General features: G+C 34.9%; 2 protein-coding genes across 10 annotated transcripts in view; one reads left to right on the forward strand and one right to left on the reverse strand.

Moving 5' to 3' along the window:
* The window catches only part of LOC106667049 (zinc finger protein basonuclin-2), a 284,164-nt gene extending 271,940 nt beyond the window's left edge, over window positions 1-12,224 (reverse strand). Inside the window, exon 1 of the mRNA XM_014394675.2 lies at window positions 11,956-12,224. The gene's annotated coding sequence lies outside the window, so the exon portion shown is untranslated. The remainder of the gene's footprint in view (window positions 1-11,955) is intronic.
* Window positions 1-18,757, forward strand: part of LOC106667050 — a 258,398-nt gene that overhangs the window by 724 nt on the left and 238,917 nt on the right. Inside the window, exon 1 of one of the 9 annotated variants that reach the window (XM_024225536.1) lies at window positions 12,539-12,749. The exons of the other annotated variants lie outside the window; for them this stretch is intronic. The gene's annotated coding sequence lies outside the window, so the exon portion shown is untranslated. Of the gene's footprint in view, window positions 1-12,538; window positions 12,750-18,757 lie in introns of those variants that run through there. 9 annotated transcript variants of the gene reach the window in all.

Below are 18,757 nucleotides of genomic sequence, written 5' to 3' on the forward strand. Positions count from 1 at the left end.
TCCCCTAAGGTAAAGCCGATCCTCTTTATGTGTTTATCTATCTGAATGATTTTTATGTTTAGAAAGAAACTCTAAAGTAAAACAATCAAAAACAAAAGTAACCTATTTTTTGCAATCAGCTGGAAGCCGGTATAAAAATGTTTTCAAAACTGAAATCGTAATAAAACTTGTAAAAATATCTGAAATTGGTTCATTTCCATTATTGACACTAAAAATTATTTATATCAATGCTATTAATTTATTTCAAAAAAATATTATTTCACAAATTACCTTCATTACAAAAGCTAAAAATCCACTCGAACTTATATTATTACTTCGGTTTTACTTTTTTAAATTATTTTGAAAAATTTTGTCTAATTAACAATTTTTGAGCTATATTTTCTTCAAAATTTACAACAAAAAGGAAAAACTTGCATACGTATGGTTTTAGTGTCGAAATTTAGCAGTGTAACAAGACGTACTAAAGTTATGGAAGATCATCATATTTCGAACGTTTACTATACAAAAATGGGATTATAGTTAGAATATAGACATATAGATTATATAGGAGCTGGTCTCTCTACGACCTTTGCACCGCGACCAGTGTTGGTCTATTGTGCGTCTCCAATTTTTCTTTTAAAGCTAGAGCTCCTCGTTAAGCTTGAGGCTTTTTACCAGACTCCAAAGCTTTTTCATGGCCTCCCATGTGTATCCTTCAGGCCCTGGCTTTTCCTCTCCCAGGATTAGGACTCTCAGCCTCCGTAGGCCTTCGCACAACAGACGACGTTTTCCGCTGTTTTTTCTTCTTCTTTGCAATATCTGCACAGGCTTATTTCTGCCAATCGTATTCTGCAGATATGCCCCCGTCTTTTATAAACTCCTTTGCTTGCCTGTTGAATGGAATATATTCCCAATAAACAAAGGATTTGTTCTTAGCCATTACATTTTTGTCAATTAGGTATGCCACTAAAGGTTTCAGGGCTGATAGGTGTCCTGAACGTTCCTTGAGCAATTTATAAAAATATGATCGTCAATCTATTTAATCTATCCAAATTGAAAAATAACATCTTCAATAACTTATCAGTGTCACTATTGAGTTACAAAGATCACGATGATACTCGAAAGGAATGGTGTAGTATTACCCACGCACACTTGAATTGTGGCTTATTGTACTTTTCGAATTTCGTTTGATACTTCCTTCTTAACTTATAGAAAAGGCCATTGTCTGTTTTGCCGAGGGGTTACTTCACATTCGACGATGATATGGGTGACATTTCCTACTTCTTGCATAACCTACAAATGGGGTGATCATTGAATACACCCAAGCTTCCCCTATACATATGCCTCCGAGTCAGTAGTGTCCAGTTAACAGTCCAACTATTATTCTAGTCCTAGCAGCACGTTTTAGATTTAGTAGTTCTGCTGTTAGTTTCTACGATGGTCCTTTGATAAATGTTTTTCGCATGCCTCCGTCCTGGGCTACATTCCCATTGGGCAAGGACTTATTATTAATCCACTGCATAATGTATCCACGTTTTTGGCAGTTTTGTTAGTCACAAAACGGTTCAGGATCAATAGGCGTCATTGAACTTTCGTGTTCCCTGCACCCGGACAAGGATGTCTGACAGAGCACTAATGCAAATGACTTTGGACTTTACCGTCGATGCAGCAATGGACTTCAGTGCCATCAGGCTGTTCCTGTAGATGGCTATTCTTCTACTACCACAATAGTCAACCTTTGTATCTTCATGGCACAGTGTTCAGTAGCTACAGTTTCCGCTTGAAAAACGGTGGTATATTGTCCAAGGTTTATATGAATTCGAGTCTGTGGTTTATTTCCGTGAATGCCAGCTCCTGACCCATATTCGGTTTTGGAGCCAGCTGTAAACCAGATATGGTCGGCATTAACTATGGATTGTAGTTAATAATCGTTTATTTTTGCATTTTTTAATTTTATTACTATTACAAATCGTAAAATACGACAGATAATCAGGTTTATAATTTAAACAAGTGTAATTGTATTAACAGAAGATTCATATTTGCACGAAACTGAAACAAACAACTCAAGGAAAGTAAGACATTTTTAAAGACTCTCTATTTAAAACGTTTCTGACGTAGAGAGGTTAGGCTTAGGAGGTTTAGAGCGTCAAGGTACAGTTTCCAAGTCCGTGGGTTCGAATCCCATCCGTGACATTGACTTTTCTTAATCTCAAATCACATGTTCAAAAATTCGTAATTTCTGACTTATGTTTGAACAGTTTTTGAAAATAGGACAAAAATTTTACGTGATCAAACATTATATCACTGAATAGTTTTAAAATGAAATCTGGTATTTTATCAACGAATTTATAAAATTTTGTAGTAGTTGAAGTCACAACTATGTGAATGTATTGAAAAAATATACAATTCAAATGTTTTCGACAAAAATACAAAAGGAAAAAATAATACGCGGTATTAACATTTCTTTCAATTGGTTAATTCGAAACCTCAAACATCGATAAATTACTTGCCAGACTAAAAACGAATGATGACGAATGATAAATTTCCGTTTGGAACTTGTTTTTGAATCACGACAAAATCCCTCATCGTCAGTGATTTATCAGTAGTTGACAAACCTACAGGCAACAAGCTAAGAATAATAAATAAACACGTATACTTAAAATTGCTTATACAGTTTCTGTTAAACATTGGCAAAACCCCGAGTTATTGACTCAATAATATCCACATGAACGGAAACTGGTTTGTGCATGGCACGTATTAAAAAAAAGTATTTTGCATAAATGCAATATTATTTTTAGCTGTCGACACAGAATTAGGACACAGGAACATACAATACTAATACCTATTTTTACATCGAATAAACAAAATGTTACCTTACCAGCTCACTAAAATATGAAAAATGACTATTAAATTAGTAATTACTGTATTACAAACAAGATGTTTTAATTTCTTTAAAGACGAGTTTTTGTGAGCTTTCTGACGTTATAAAAGTGTATATTTTGTACAGCAATTACACTCAAAAAATAATTATTTATAAAATCAAAATAGCTTTTAAAATATTGCGTTTTATTAAATGTTTTGTTACGAGGAAATGTATTATACATTATCAAAACGGTATAATTAAACTTTTTATTATGAAGTATGAGGCTGAATAGAAATAATTTTAAAAAAACAAATCGTGTCGAGCTACTGAGCTTAGCCAAAAGTTGTAAACCACCGCAACGACCTTTTATGAAATTCTAATTTAGAGAGTGCAGCCATTATATCGAAGCTATTAAAGTCTAAATTGAATCTCTTTAAAAAGGGGAAGAAAAGGAAAAGGCGAGAGGGGATCTACTTTTTTTTCCTGTGGCTCGAAAGTTAGTTTGGCGAGGGTTGGGAAGTTTAAGTTGGTTTGATGGATTTATTGTTGGGGCTAATCTGTTAAGAAGGAGGACACCTTTGGGGTTGGCGATACGGGAATACTTGTCTTCCAACAGTTACCAACTGGGAAATAGCGCCAAGGGATCACGGATTTATAGCGGTCGGGCCAACTCCGGGTTGGACAAACATTAATATCTTCCTAACAGTTTTGGGCTATAATTTTTGATGGAGCGACTCACAGGAACTTAAAGTTTAACGCTCTAAATGCCCAATTTTCTTCAGTGGTGTTGGTAAAATGTTTTAAAAAAGAACATCGCATTTCTGCGATTCTAAAGATTTTAATAAATAAAACGGGCACTCAGAAACCAAGCCAATTTGTCTATTTAACAACTTGAAATCCTACATTTATAAATCTAGGTACTAGGTAGTAAAATATGCGATGAGAATGTTCACAAAAATTAAAGAGATGTTATCAGGGGTGAATCGAGTCACTCAGCTTTTATAATAAAATAACCGGTTCCTTCCCTTTTATTAAACTGTCATTAGACATCATATAAATTACGAGCCTGAAGCATCAAAAAAAGAAAAAAAATTAACATGTTAAACACAGTTATAAAAAATTAATTAATGCAGCCCAGCACCATTAGCGTATTGGGGTGTATTTCCTTGTTTTAGGTGGGAATGATACTTTAAACGTTTTCATTCACCAAGCGAGACAGAATCATTAATTAATTTCTGGGCAATTTGAACTAATCAATTAATGTAAAACAATGCTAACCAAAGTACACGTATATCCATATAAATATCAGAAGTGTGGACAAATGTCGACAAACACTACTTTCTCTGTCACACTCACACACTCTCTCTCACTCTCTCTCTCTCTCTCTCTCTCTCTCACTCTCTCTCTCTCTCTCTCTCTCTCTCTTTAACACACACACACCCTTTCGCTTTATCTTTTACTTCCTCACACCCTCTCTTTTTGCACAGATGACATTAAAGGGAATTTTCGTTTACCTATAGTTGAATATTTCGCTTTCATTGACCGCTGTAAAATAAACAAAACAAGCTATAAAGGGTGAAATCGTTAAATAGCAACGTTCGTGCTGATATATTGTTGAAAGCTATGGCTAGATTCCATTGTTTACAAGTCGTGTTTTTTCGTCATGTTCCACGGTGTGTTGTTCCAGATAGAAAAAGACTTTTACATCAAAGTGAGAATTGTTGGTGGTAGGTGGCGGCGCCCCAACAGAAATAGGCGCCACAAACAAACACTGTGATGTCTCACCTTGATTTAGTGTTAAAGCTCCGCCGGCTCGTTTTAAATCGTGGTGAATAACCGTCGGGTAAGGGGCCCCGTGAGGGCCACTACCGCCCGGGGCATCACTCTTTGCCCGGTCATTATATCGCCTGCCATGCGTCAACCCTTAGGCCCCCCTTTTATGGCAACATGCTTCAACTGAAGAGACTACTTTCCAATAAACAACATCCAACGCCTCCTCGCCATTTAGTCTCATCGATGCGCAAGGAGGAGGGACCCAATTCTAGATATGGTTCGAGGTCAATCCCCGTTGTCTAATGATAAGAACTTAGTCACAATTGTCTTATATGAGACGAGACAACAAAAAAAATCACTTCGTTTATTACATGCTAAGATGCAATACAATCACATTTGTGGTATAGGCCAAAGATCGTACCTTAATTACTGATATTCATCAAAACAACGTATCTTTGCTCCAGACAACGAAAACCTAATTTTATGGCCAACTAGGGAAGATTATTATTTGAATTTTCAACTTTGTACACGTCTATTTATGATTCCACTTACCTAAACACACTGACAATGATTATAAAAGTAAAAAATGCCAAACAAACTAATACATAAAAACAAGAGACAAATCAGAAAGATCAATTACGATCCAACTATTAGCAATAAATATAAACTAGCGAGTCATCGTGGACCCATCCCAAGACATCAACTCTTACTAAAACCTCACAATTAGAGTATGTTGGGAAAATAATATTTTCTAGAAATGATAGGCGTTTCACGCTTAGTGTAAAGCGATAGGTTTAATTTTTGACACATAGTTCTGAAGAATACATTTTTTGAAAGCTCGACGAAGTAACTCTATTTTCTTTCAAATAAACCATTGATTTTAATAAATTTTCAAAAAATCCGATAGGTCTGAAATAATCCTTAAATTGTGTATTTTGCAGACAACTAATTTTAAATTTGCTTTAATGTGTTTCGTCTCCTTTTTTTTACATAAACGGTCAATTTTTAAAATTGTAATTATTTAATTATACGCTCGGGTTGTGTAATTTTTAAATTAGCCAAGTTGTACTTTCAAAATACCTCTTAACTCGAAAACAAAAATGCGAGATTAGGTGAACCTACATTTTCTTAAACACTAGGATTCTGACGATCATCATTACTAATATATTGGAAAAATACTTATAAATGCAATTTCAAAATGGCATCTCTTATCATTCTCCCGTAGATATCATTCTTCCTGTAGATTAAAAAAATTAACCTTAAAACTTGTGTTTTATTATGTAACCCTATTATGTCACTGATTTTTTAATAGAATCAAAAGAAAAAAAAAGAAAATCAAAGTTAAGTAATTGCAGTTATACAGGAAGCTTAACATTTAACTCACAACTACTTTAGAATACCTTTTTCCAAATGATTCTCGTGTAATTTCCACCGGTAAGCTCGGAATTTGAACATAGAACCACTAGCATGGTCTGGACTAGAGTCAGACGATCTAACCACTCGGACAGAGCGGTCTTATGTCATTATTACTTACAAAATATTATTTATTCCATCTTGATTTTGTCGTTTTCTTTTTTGTTTCATTCGAATCGAGCCAGCATTATTTATAACAGTTTAATTGATTTATAATAGTAAATGTTTATTATTTGGGTCGATCAGATTTTTTTCGTCCTGGAACATATTGTCAAATTTAATCCTGTTCGCTCGTTTATTTAACTCTGTTCATAAAATGTTTAATTATGGTGTTCAAAAATAAGTTAAAAGGCTATTTCGAAGCATAATCTAACCATTATTACTCCTGCAGACGAAGGATTTTTTAAAAATCAGTTGTATTTCATTTTCTAATCCAATATAAAGGCTGTTTATTAGCATTGGAAACATTATTTCTTTGATATTGATTTTGTTCCTTTTTAAATTTTAATTATTTGGAAAGAGCGATGGTACACATATAACCTATTTCCAAAAATCACAGTGAAACTAGGTGAAATGAAACTCGATGATTCTGTTACGTGTTATGCAATATGTATTTTTTATTATTAATAAATATTTGGTATTATCAATTATTATACTGTAAAATTTACTAAATTTTTTGTAGTCAATAAAATTATAATATTCCGACTAACTCGCTAATTGACAACGAAAGCCAATGATTTTAATTATTTTCAGTTATTTTTTATCCTTTTTTTTTCTTTAGTTGTGTATTTGATTTAGTTTGTAATATAAAGTAGGCTTGTTAAACTTTTAATAACCACTTAAAAATAATAATAATAATAAAAAATATATATTAAGAACGATTTCGAGACCGCATCTGTCTTATACTCATGTGTGACGTTATCGTAAATTATATATCCTAATGTTTGTGTTTGTTATCATAATGTATGCTGTTTACTTAATTTGTATTTTCAGAATTAATATTGGTAGTACTTTTTAGGGGGGGGGATTATGATTCTTCGTTAATTGATGCATATAAGGTCAACTCCGCACACCACATGTACACGGGGTTGATGGGTACTCGGTATGCCGCCATCGGCCCTCTCACACGACCCACTCACCCTAATAAATACATAAACACTCCCAATATACACAAAAAAGGAACATAGCCCTGGTTCCTCCAAAAAAATGGAGATAGTAGAGCTCAATATTCCTACCGTGCACAGGCATAACCCTAATATGGAATGATATTCCAACACGCTCTCTACAGAGAGCCACGGAATGACACTCTTCATTTAAATACGACACATTAAACAATCAATCTCTATATGCGGGACAAATATGGGGCTTTGGCCCTAAAGTAAGTGTCCATGTGTTAACCTCGCAAGGCCTATTCTTAGACGGGTTTGATTGATCCCTTCTCTATATCTAATTTTTTAAATCTAGTTTGTATTTAACACACTGTGGTCTAAATATTAACTGACACTTGTTACTTACGCAAAAAAAGATTTAGGTTTTTTCCTGGATAATCTTTGCGCGTTATTCCAGCATTGAAAGGAGAAGCCGATAATAATTTTCAAAATCGTTTAACTCTCGGCTTTTTTTATGAATCTTTTTGAATTCTCGAAACGTCAGACAATCCATCCGAACAATTTTCATAAATTTAAATAAAACTGAACATTTAATAAAGAAATCCGTTTGAATATCTAATAATATCTAATGGTAACAGGAATTAAGTAATCGAAACAAATTATACAAAGGAGAGATCACCTCGTAAATCAATCGTTGCCGGTTTGGACTTTATATGGTTATTTAACAGATTGCAAATGGAACATGTCAAAGGTTAAACCAGTGGTACAGCCTTCAACGTAAATAAATCATCCAAGGCAACCGTTTCTAAACTGATTTCATTATGTTCACTTTCATCTCGAAAGTCTGCGAAGAGGACGTTTCCCAAGAATATTTAGAGTATTTTAAAAATTTCTCCGTTTGTAGTTTGTTCCGAGGGAAAGTTTTTTTAAATTTTTTTTATGTAGTTTGATTAGATTTTAGTTTATAAATTGTTTTCAAACAGCTTTTGAAACGTGACAAAATCACAGGCGGCCCAAGTGTCCAGATGATGTAGTCGTTGAGGGCATTGTTGTCGGTGTAATCAATGTGTTGTGCGTTAGGGTGAGGAACTGTTGTTGTTGAGGGGTGGGTGGAAAAGGCGATAAGAAAACCCCGCACATAACTCTTAGCCCCTTCCTATCGCCCTTCTAGAACAATGCTGACAATCACTAGGGCGTTACCAACGACACACTCTTTACTTTCTTCTGACTTATCGAAGATACTGTCAGGTATCTTTGGATAAAGAGAGCCTGTGTAACGAACTCACAACACAGCTTATTTATGACTACTTTATGACCTTATAGAAACAGGATTTACCAAACAAGTCTATCTTCACTACAGAAGTTAAAAATAAACAGCTTGACAATTTACTACTTTGAACGAATATTTGACATTATTATCAATCAGGAATAAAAAATCCTAGCCATATTTTTCTAAAAGACCTTGTCGTAATACTTTCGTCTTAGTAACTTTTGCATCTATTCAATAATGTATGATCTACAGTGGGGTATAGAATAGAAAATGTCAGTTTTACGTTTGGAATTAATTGAATTTACATATGTAAAATTATAATCAAACATAATATTCACTCGTGATATGACACTATTATGATTACCAGTGTTTTTCCCACATCTATCTATTTGCTTGATGAAACAAAAACTGGAAAAACCTAAGGTTGATTTGCTGAACTATTATTTCACCCTCTCACGCACCCATTCTGTCAGATCTCTTTCTGTCTCTCTCTCTCTCTCTCTCTCTCTCTCTCTCTCTCTCTCTCTCTTTCTCTCTCTCTCTGTCTCCCTCTCTTTCTCACACTTTCTCTCTCTCTCTCTCTCTCTCTTACTTACTCACTCACTCTCTCTCTCTCTCTCTCTCTCTCTCTCTCAAACACACACACACACACAAATCACACTTTCTTCTTTTTCCTGTCTCTTTCTTTCTCTCTCTCTCTCTCTCTCGTCTGTCTGTCTCTCTCTCTCTCTCTCTCTCTCTCTCTCTCTCTCTCTCTCTCTCTCTCTCGCTCTATCTATCTCGTTGATCAGTCGAACAAGGGTTTTTAAAATTTGTGTAAAACTATAACTAACTGTAAAAACTAACAAAAACTAAATTTAACTTACCGTAAACTGTAACTAACAGGCGCGGTGTGGTGCACCCCAATACAAAAGACGCGTAAGCTAGTTGTCAACTGAGAGTGAAAAGGAACATCGCGGGTAGAATGATATCCGTAAATATAGAGCCGGGGTAAGCAGCCGACTGACTGAAGTAAAAGATCAAAAATTAACTTTGGACATTCGTTGGGGTGTACCATACCCCCGCCAGGGATGATCGAGATAGAGACCAAAACTTTCGAATCACTAAATCTCAAATTATGAGAATCCGTCATTGACAATGTATTTGCCATAAAACCAACCAAATACAAACTTCGGACAGATAATTATAGTTGATTTGACAAGAAAACTCGACAATCAAAATTTCATTAAAAATTAAAAAACTACAAAACTCGTAGCCTTGGGTATTTGAACGATCCCAATGAAAGCATCTAAACTGCTCAAAAATGAATAGGGATATTTGTAACTTATTCTTTCTTATTCTATTAATTTTAATTAAATTAACCGATATATTCTTCTTAGTTGGATCGAACAAAATAAACAAAATAGAAAATTCAAACAAATTTAAAAAAAAAATATTTTCTTATGGAACTAAAACTCATTTTTATTAATGGATTTACTTAAGAATAGAAAACATGAAGATTACTCATTTTGTAAACAAACACCTTTTCTCTTCTTTTTTCCATTTTAATCCAGTTGTATTCTCTTTAACCATGGAAAGACATCGTCTTGGACAAGAAGTTCGCAATATTATTGATAATGAGTAATCGAGGTCACCGGCAAATTGGTATCACAGAGGCAATTGGCTTTTCTCAGAGCGTGGTCTCCTTTGTTTTAGGCTGGCCAATAGGTGGCCTGGTAGTGGATCTCAGCGTTTTACGGTCCTATAGGGAGGACAGAATTCTCGTCATTGGTGCAGGACGGAACGCTTTCATAGTGCCCGTCAGTTTTGGCAAGGCCTTTATCAATGGTATGTAATCGTTTGTGGGCAGTTGCCCCTTAAAGACTACTTGCAGCAACAGCACGCCACCAGCAACTCAGGAGAATATGGTGCAGCGAGCGCCTAGAAGAGAACACTAATTGGAATGATGTTATGTTTACTGATGAGTCGCGTTTCTGTCAGTGTAGTAATAGCAGGCGCCGAAGAGTCTACCGAGAAGACAGAATGCGTACACTGCCCCAGTACGACCTCTCTTTAGAACAGTCTGGATAAGGCGATGAAATGGTCTGGGCTGAGATTTACACTGGAGGACGAACTGGAACTATTGTTGAACGCAACCTCACCGATGTCCAAGAGAGTATCCAGGAATACATCCCTCAAACCAAGGACCTCATTGGCAGGGATTTTCGAATTCTGGATGACAATGTCATACCTCAATTTCCCATCTGCCCTTTCCCCCTGACTATCTTTAGACCTCAATTCCATAGAGCACATGTGGGATATGTGATATAGAGAAGGCTTGTCGATCACCATCCGCAACCGGTTGACCTGCAAAAACTGAGTGCAGCGTTGCAACATCTATGGGGTGAAATTCCTTATGAAATAAGTGACTACCTTATTTATGCCTACCAGGTGCACAGAAGGTTTAGCGAACAGAGGATATTATACACGGTATTAATTGTTTAAAAAAGTTTATTGAGTCCAATGAACAAAATTATGAAATTAAAACCAGTATAGGAAATTCTTCAAAATTGGCAATATCCCTATTCCTTTTTGAGCAGTTTATATGAACAACTACCTGACGTATGAATATTTAAAAAAAGTTCAATCTATAACTTTAGTCATTATCCTATATATAAATAAACAGAGTGGCAAATATATAAATCTTTGAAAAATCTGTGTAGTAATGTTTAACTAATCTTGTACTTTACATCTAATGTATTGAATGAAATAACTACATTCAATTCCTTAGGTGTAAAGTATAAGATCATGTAAACATTAGTAGACACAATTTTCAAAATTTATATATTTGCCTCTCTATTTATTTATGTATAGGATAAGGGCAGAAGATGGTTACAATGTAAGTGTAAAGCTTTCCGAATAAACTAATAAACAGTTGGAACAAAATGCTTTATTGATATTCAACCTTTGATGAGGGGGTTCCACCACAAAAGTACAACGAACCACGAAAAAATCGCAAAGTAAAACTTTAAAAAAATGTAGACAAATTATGCTCATACTTTCAATTAATTAATATTTGTATGTAAAGTATTGGTTGAAACGAAAAAGTTAGTGACGCGAGCGGGATTCGAATCCGCGACTATCGGCTAATTACGCCGCAGCTCTAACCACTTGAGATATTGTATCAAGTGGTTATAGCAGCGGCGTAATGAGCCGAAGGTAGTGGGTTCGAATCCCGCACGTGACACTAGCTTTTCCATTTCAACCAATACCTTACATAAAAAGATTAATGAACTGAAAGAAGTTATTTGGTCAATCGGACTAGAAATACAATGGATTTAATATGTTCATACTGTTATTCAGACGGATCAATACACTAATAAAGAAATATACTACACTATAGTCTGATGTAAATAGAACGAAGCGTAAACCATATTTTAGAAATATAGAAACAACATTGTATACAAAATAAGCAATAAAAACATTCTACATGTATTTAAAGTTAAAGTACTTTAATCATTTACAGTAAGAATAAATCTACAACTATTGAAAGAAACATTCGTACTTACAGAAACTAAAGCACCCATTCTGCTCCTTCAGTACTCCTACAGCTTGCACCGCACTATATAGCAGAATAATTTTGCTTTTTGAGTGCTAAACCACTTTCCTAAATTACACATTAAAACCGATATATCACTATTTTTAATTGAATAGATCCGCAAGAAACCAAATTAATTGAATTAACACTACACTAAAACCGTTACACTATCAATTACCGATTTTTAACTCTAAAATTTGAAACGTTTACGCAATCACTTAACAAAATAATCGCCGCCCGAGTTTTCTTTGCCTGACTGATAAGAGCATACTATGGCGCTATCTGTCTCAAACCTCATAACTGCCTTCATGAAGCTAAATGAAAAGTAATTCATATTATTGTAGAAAATATTATCGTTCATTACGACGAATTTCACGAAATATTTAAAAACGAACTATTTGGTGTAATTGGTAACTTCGGAGACTTTTTTAAAAACACCGGTAAATAATCATGCGGTTTACGCGCGAAGTTTTCCAGTGACGTTTTGCGCCCTTATAATCTTATTACCTCCTCATCAACCCCACTCCGATTTTTCGTTCCCTTTGTTCTACGCCAGTTTTTACCCGTTTTGCTTCCGTGTTACATTGTTCGTTTTTATTCCGAAATAGCTTCTATCTCTAAACTAGTTTCCCTTGCTTCCAGTTACCTCGTTCTTTGCATCCTTTTACTTCCGCGAATAGCGAACAATATTTACGAGAAAAGGAACGTGAGTGTCGCGTCAAGATGTCCGTTCAACTTATCTCTCATCAGGACGGAGCCCTCAAGGTAGGCAGATCTGGTTAAATTTACATATTTCCTTTGGCCCAAAAATAGGGTACATTTTAGCCTATTAAAAGCTCCTCGATAGCGTGTTATTTGAAGAAAAATTTATTGTTTTAAAAATAACATAGTTTAGTACAGCCATTACACCCCTTCGGATTGTTACCTTCTCTTTTAGGAAACAAATTTGACGCGCAAATCACTGAGGCCAGGGTGCAGCTCAAAAAGCTCCTGGCCAAGAAAAACGATATTTTTGTACAACTAAATCGAATTTGTATAAATTTTACAAAATTTAAAAAAATTCTTTTAACTGTAAAGAATCCGACCTAAGGGAAGTACCATCAGAAGTTCCTCAAGGTTCCAATCTGTCAGGACTATTATTTACCATATTTATTAAAACAATTTGTAAAGAAACCTCAACGGTAAATATATCCAATATGTAGACGAACTTCAAATATACATACAATTCAATTCTTACGAAGCCGAGGAAGATACAAATAAGTTAAACAAAAATATCAACAGGATAGTCCAATTTGTCAAAAGCACACACAAAAATAGTGTTTAAAATTAATGCCACCAAACCAAAAGCAATATTAATCGGTCATCCAAGACAACAAAGACAATTGGAAGATAGAAACATAAAAACAATCAACATTGACAGAATTAATGATTTAAATTATCAAATACAAGTCATGAACCTTAGAATAATTGTAAATAATATTTTGAACTGGTCCGGTCACGTTGGAAAAGTATGTTTGTTTTTAAAAGCATAGAGGACTAACGTACAACCTAAATTAACAACAAGAAAAACTCATGCAATCCTTAGTTACCCCTCTTCGAGTATGGGTTAGTTGTTGCTCATATTATAACAACACGGAAATAGTATACAAGCTCAAAAAGTTTACAATGCATGCGTTCGCTACATTTTTAAACTCAAATTATTTCACCATGGGACAACTTTCTTTAAGAACCTTAGATGCTCAAGTTTAAAAGTAAAATAGAGGCACAACATATAACAACAGCACTTAAATTTGTCAAAAGAGGAAAGCCCAGTTAGTTAAAAAATAAACTGGAGTTTACGAACAATACTCATAAACATAACACACGATTTTCAAAACATTTACTAGTAATTATAAAATACCAATCTTAAATTTTCAATCGTTCATAGTTCCCATCGTATTCAAGGAATGGTAAACTTAAACTAGTACCAGATTCACGAAAAAAAGAAAAATTAAATGTTATTTTGAAAAAGTCTTATAAAATTAAATTAATTATATAATGATTACAATACCGATAGAATTATAACAATTAAAAAGGATTAAATTTTGTTTAACAAAGAAATGTTAATTATAAAATAGTAATGTTTGTGTTTGGTCAGTTAATCGTATTGACAAGAAAATGAACATATTAATTTGCTTACAGAAAATTAAAAAAAATATCAATTAACTTAGAAAATAAATAATAGTAATAAAAACGATAAATAATAAAACCTAAGGTTGATTTGCTGAACTAATATTTCACTCTCTCACGCACCTACTCTCTCAGATCTCTTTCTGATGTCTGCCTGTCTCTCCCTCCCTCCCTCACTCTCACTCTCTCTCCCTCCCTCCCTCTCTATCTCCCTCCCTCCCTCCCTTTCTCTCTCACTCTCTCTCTCCCTCCCTTTCTCTCTCACTCTCNCTCTCTCTCTCTCTCTCTCTCTCTCTCACTCACTCACTCACTCACTCACTCATCTCACTCTCTCTCTCCTCTCTCTCTCTCTCTCTCTCTCTCTCTCTCTCTCTCTCTCTTTTGTCTGTCTGTTTCTTTACTGGTCGTTACTTACTTCTTTATTCCATAAGTATTAATATTACATGAGATTTTTTTTAATACAAAAAATGGAATGCTTCATTCACTTTAAAGATGGATTTTGAAACCATTTTAACCTCAGAGTTGTTTATCTTCGCTCTCCAACGTTTTACATTACAACAAGAATAGTGGGTTTAATTATTACGTTAAAACTCTTTGACAGTGGTTTCTTAACTTTCTTCTGTAAAATTCACTCGCTTATAAGTGAAACCCCAGAAACCTTCTAGAATAGACTGACCCCGTAAAGTGATAAGTATCGATCAGTTCAATACTTCATTATGTCCCCACCAAATTTTCTGCTTTGGTAAGTTGGTTTGTGTAATGAATATATTGTAATTTTTTTTAAGTATATGACTTTACTACTAAATCAAAGAGTTGTTTCACGCACCATTGCTGATACGATTCAATAAAACCAAGTAAGGTCGGTTTGTTGGTGTTTTTCTTTTTTCAGTGCGGTAACCACTAAACAATATAGTGACAATGCTACAAGTCAAATAATCTGATCACACCACAAATAGTGGTTAGACGGTCTTGGAAAAAAAGCTAATGTAGACGATATAGGTTTTTTGTTATAATGAAATTCCACTCAATTTGAGAACGTAAAAAAACTTTTTTTACTTGAAATTTCATGTGTTTTGTTTTTGTTTTTTAAATGCAAGTTTAATTTTATTTTTGCTGGATTGTGATGGTGTTTTCATGTACCGAACGACTTTCAAGCATGCTTGAAACTGAGCAGTATCGATTGATTTTAGGTAATTGCAAAGTGGAGTATCGTCCGGTCAGTGACCATGATTAAGTTCTGGTGAAGGGTTGGACGTTCCAGCAGCTGACCACTCATTCATTGCTTATGTGACGTTTATTGAGGGGTAACTCGGTTCGCATTTATCAGTGTCGGTTTTCAGTCGTTTTCGGGTCCTTTTTGAGGGCCGATGGCTGCTGTGGACGGGGCCGTAGCATGCCGGAGACATTCCGGCAATTCTACAGCCCACAACAATCGCATCATTTCCCTCTGATCCCTTGCACCGTACCGCATAATTCGAATGGCATAACCCGGACCACGGTTGGGAAAAATCATCCCTCCCTCTGAACGAGAAACGGTAAACCGCAGAAACGCGCCTTATTGTTTACAATTAGTAGGGAACTTGGTTGTTTTCTATAAAATCAACAAAACAAAATTCTTGAGCTTTAACATTACTGGACTACTCACTGAACACTGTGCTTTGAATTGATAAGTTTCTTATATAAAAACATAGATTGACATTATTACCATAATTTCTGCAGTTCTTTATTATTAAAGCCGCAATGAGATAAGTCATATCATTGATATACGGTTAATGTTTTGGAGACTTCATTGACCGAATTCCACCAGTTTCAATTCGTGCAATTCAACAAAAGACGCGGGAAGAGCTGAAAACTCCCAGGGCCGAACGCGTGACGTATGGAAGAACTATCCCCCGTGGGACCTTTGATGATTGAGACAGGTGATTGTAGAAGGTCCGAAGGGCACTCGAGGGCCTGACCCATCAGACCTCCGTTAATTGACTATCGATTTCTGTTGGGGAACACTTTACGAGCGGGGGCCTCCCTCCTCATTTGCCGTCCCGCAAGAAATGAGCTACCACGTGCTCACCTCCCCACGGCTCGTATATTACCGATCTTTAATCCCTTTGTCATAGGCCTTCCTAAATACCGGCCGTAGGATTTGGGAAAAACACTACAACTCACAGGTCAACTTGGCGTCTATTTTGGAAAGTTGACCACAGTACGCCCGGAATCAATCGCCTTCGGCGCATATTCTCACTGTTGCTGTCAGACGTGTTAAAAGACAGCAAATGGAGAAAATAACATTTTTTTCTGTTTCTGACAAACAATCTAGATATGTCTTTATAACAATCTAGATATGTTGGTCATGGCATAAATTACAATGAGAACAGAACACAACTTCGGAAAAAAACATGATTAGCTGCCAGGTTGAAAATCCCATTTTGTGTGTGATGTATAGTGACTGTTAGTCAATGATTATTTGGAGATTGTGAGATGAGGTCTGGTGCGATATAGGTTTTTTTTACATCCTACATGTATTTGTAAAATTTAAACAATGTTTATAACCCCCCCCCCCAGATGATAATCACAATAAAGATCGAAACGTTGGCACGATAAAGAAAATGTTTTTCTAAAACCTACATCACACCAGATCGCATCTCACCATCTCCAAATAATCCCATTTTGTGTGTATGCGAAAAGAAAATTAAATAAGAAAAAGAGTTAGAAAGATATGTAGAAGGATAGATAGATAGTTATGTTGATAGTTAAAGGGAGAGAGAGAGAGAGAGAGAGAGAGAGTGAGAGTGAGTGAGAGTGAGAGTGAGAGAGAGAGAGAGAGAGAGAGTGAGAGAGAGAGAAGAATGGAAGAAGGAGGGAGAAAATGAGAAAAACCAAGATAACAAGGGAAAGAAAAACATAACAGAGAGGGAGAGACCTAGCTTGATTGAGTTTTATTTTATCACACAAAGTTAGGTCTCTTGTACCTGTTTACCATTTATCATGAATAATAAAAAAATTTACATTATATCTTTTTTATTTAGACTTCTTTGGTTTTTGTAATTAACTAGCTTTATAATCCAGGGGGATAGGAAAAAGTGTTATTTAACACATTATTTTGGGTATACATATTACTAGTTAGGGGCATGTATATAAATTAAATTAAAACAATAGAATGTTTGATATCAATGATTGTATTTAGGCATGGTATTAGATATTTACATATACAATATTATTTTTGTTTTGGATTACGTATTAAACATTGTAAGTACTGTTGTATTCAGCGTTAAATCCATTGCAATGCTCTTGGAGATACAATGTTTTTTGTTGATTCCATTTGGCATAGAAACACAAATCCCTTCGTTTCCTGGGGTATGCAATGTATAATTTTCCATTAGGAAACCATGGATTCTCCAAATTCAATCCGCGTAATAGCAATGATTGACCTTGTAATTTGTTTATCATTACTGTAAAAGCCAGTTTAATTGGAAATTACAGTCATTTGAATTAGAAAGGCGCTTCTGTTGATACCATTGGTAAATGTTGTCGTTTTGGTGGTATTTTAAACAACAGCAAAATGGAATTCTACAACAGATAACGAAAATGACAGAATGTAACATTAAAAGTTATTAGGCATACGTATTAACAAAACTTCACAACTAATACAGCAAAATCATCTTTATTAATATTGAAAAGTAAGAAACTACCAAAACATTAAAAATAAATAAACATGGAACTTCACAATTTTTACTTTTTATGTATACATCCTCTAGTTTGATTTAAAATATTTCTTTGATGACATTGTTTTATATCTTTTGTCTGCCAATCTGGTACCACTGAAAGACGGGTCCAACGTTTCTAATGTTAATGGTAGGATCATCAGCCTTCAGATTAAAGATGTGTGGTGGTAATCCAAATAAATCAAGCGAATTTAAGAATTCGGTTGGATAATTTATTGCTTCATCTTGATGTACAAAAGGGTCTGATTGTTGATTTATACAAGCTCAAATCCGCAGTTTGTGCATAAACACACACATGTGCAGAGTGGAGCCTGTCATTTCTCGCAATCCACAAGTAATTCCCGTTTGTAATTTACTGTAAATTACCGGCAGGCCCGAGAATCACCCACCGTGGTTGGGCACGGGGAGCTGCCAACAGCTAGGTCATTTCATCTCACAACGCAACCAGTTCTTAAAAACAGCCATTCACACTCTCATTATAAGATTATCTATTGATTTGTATGTGTATTTTTTAATATATACTGCTGAATGACCCGGGAGTTGCCATATAAAATTATATGTAGTTTTTAGTGACCGTTAATTAATGATTATTTGGAGATGTGGTTTTATGTGATGTAGGTTTAGAATTTTTTTTATTGAGCCAACGTTTCGATCTTTAGTTAGATCATCTTCAGGGCTCGAAGTGTGTGTTTTCTGTGTAGATGTGTCGTGTTGAGAGTATCATTTTTCCTGTAGCATCACACACCCGAATATTTCAAAAAATTAAATAATCCGGATTTTAGAAGTTTTCCACTTGTGTCACTTTTCTTGTGGGTGTGCGATGTAGCCATTAGAATCAGAAAATAATTTAATTAAATTAATTAAGGTTTTTATTTGATATAAAAA

This window comes from Cimex lectularius, unplaced genomic scaffold (assembly GCF_000648675.2).
Source record: "Cimex lectularius strain Harlan isolate CLEC.00 unplaced genomic scaffold, Clec_2.1 scaffold72, whole genome shotgun sequence".
Classification (NCBI taxonomy): Eukaryota; Metazoa; Arthropoda; class Insecta; order Hemiptera; family Cimicidae; genus Cimex; species Cimex lectularius.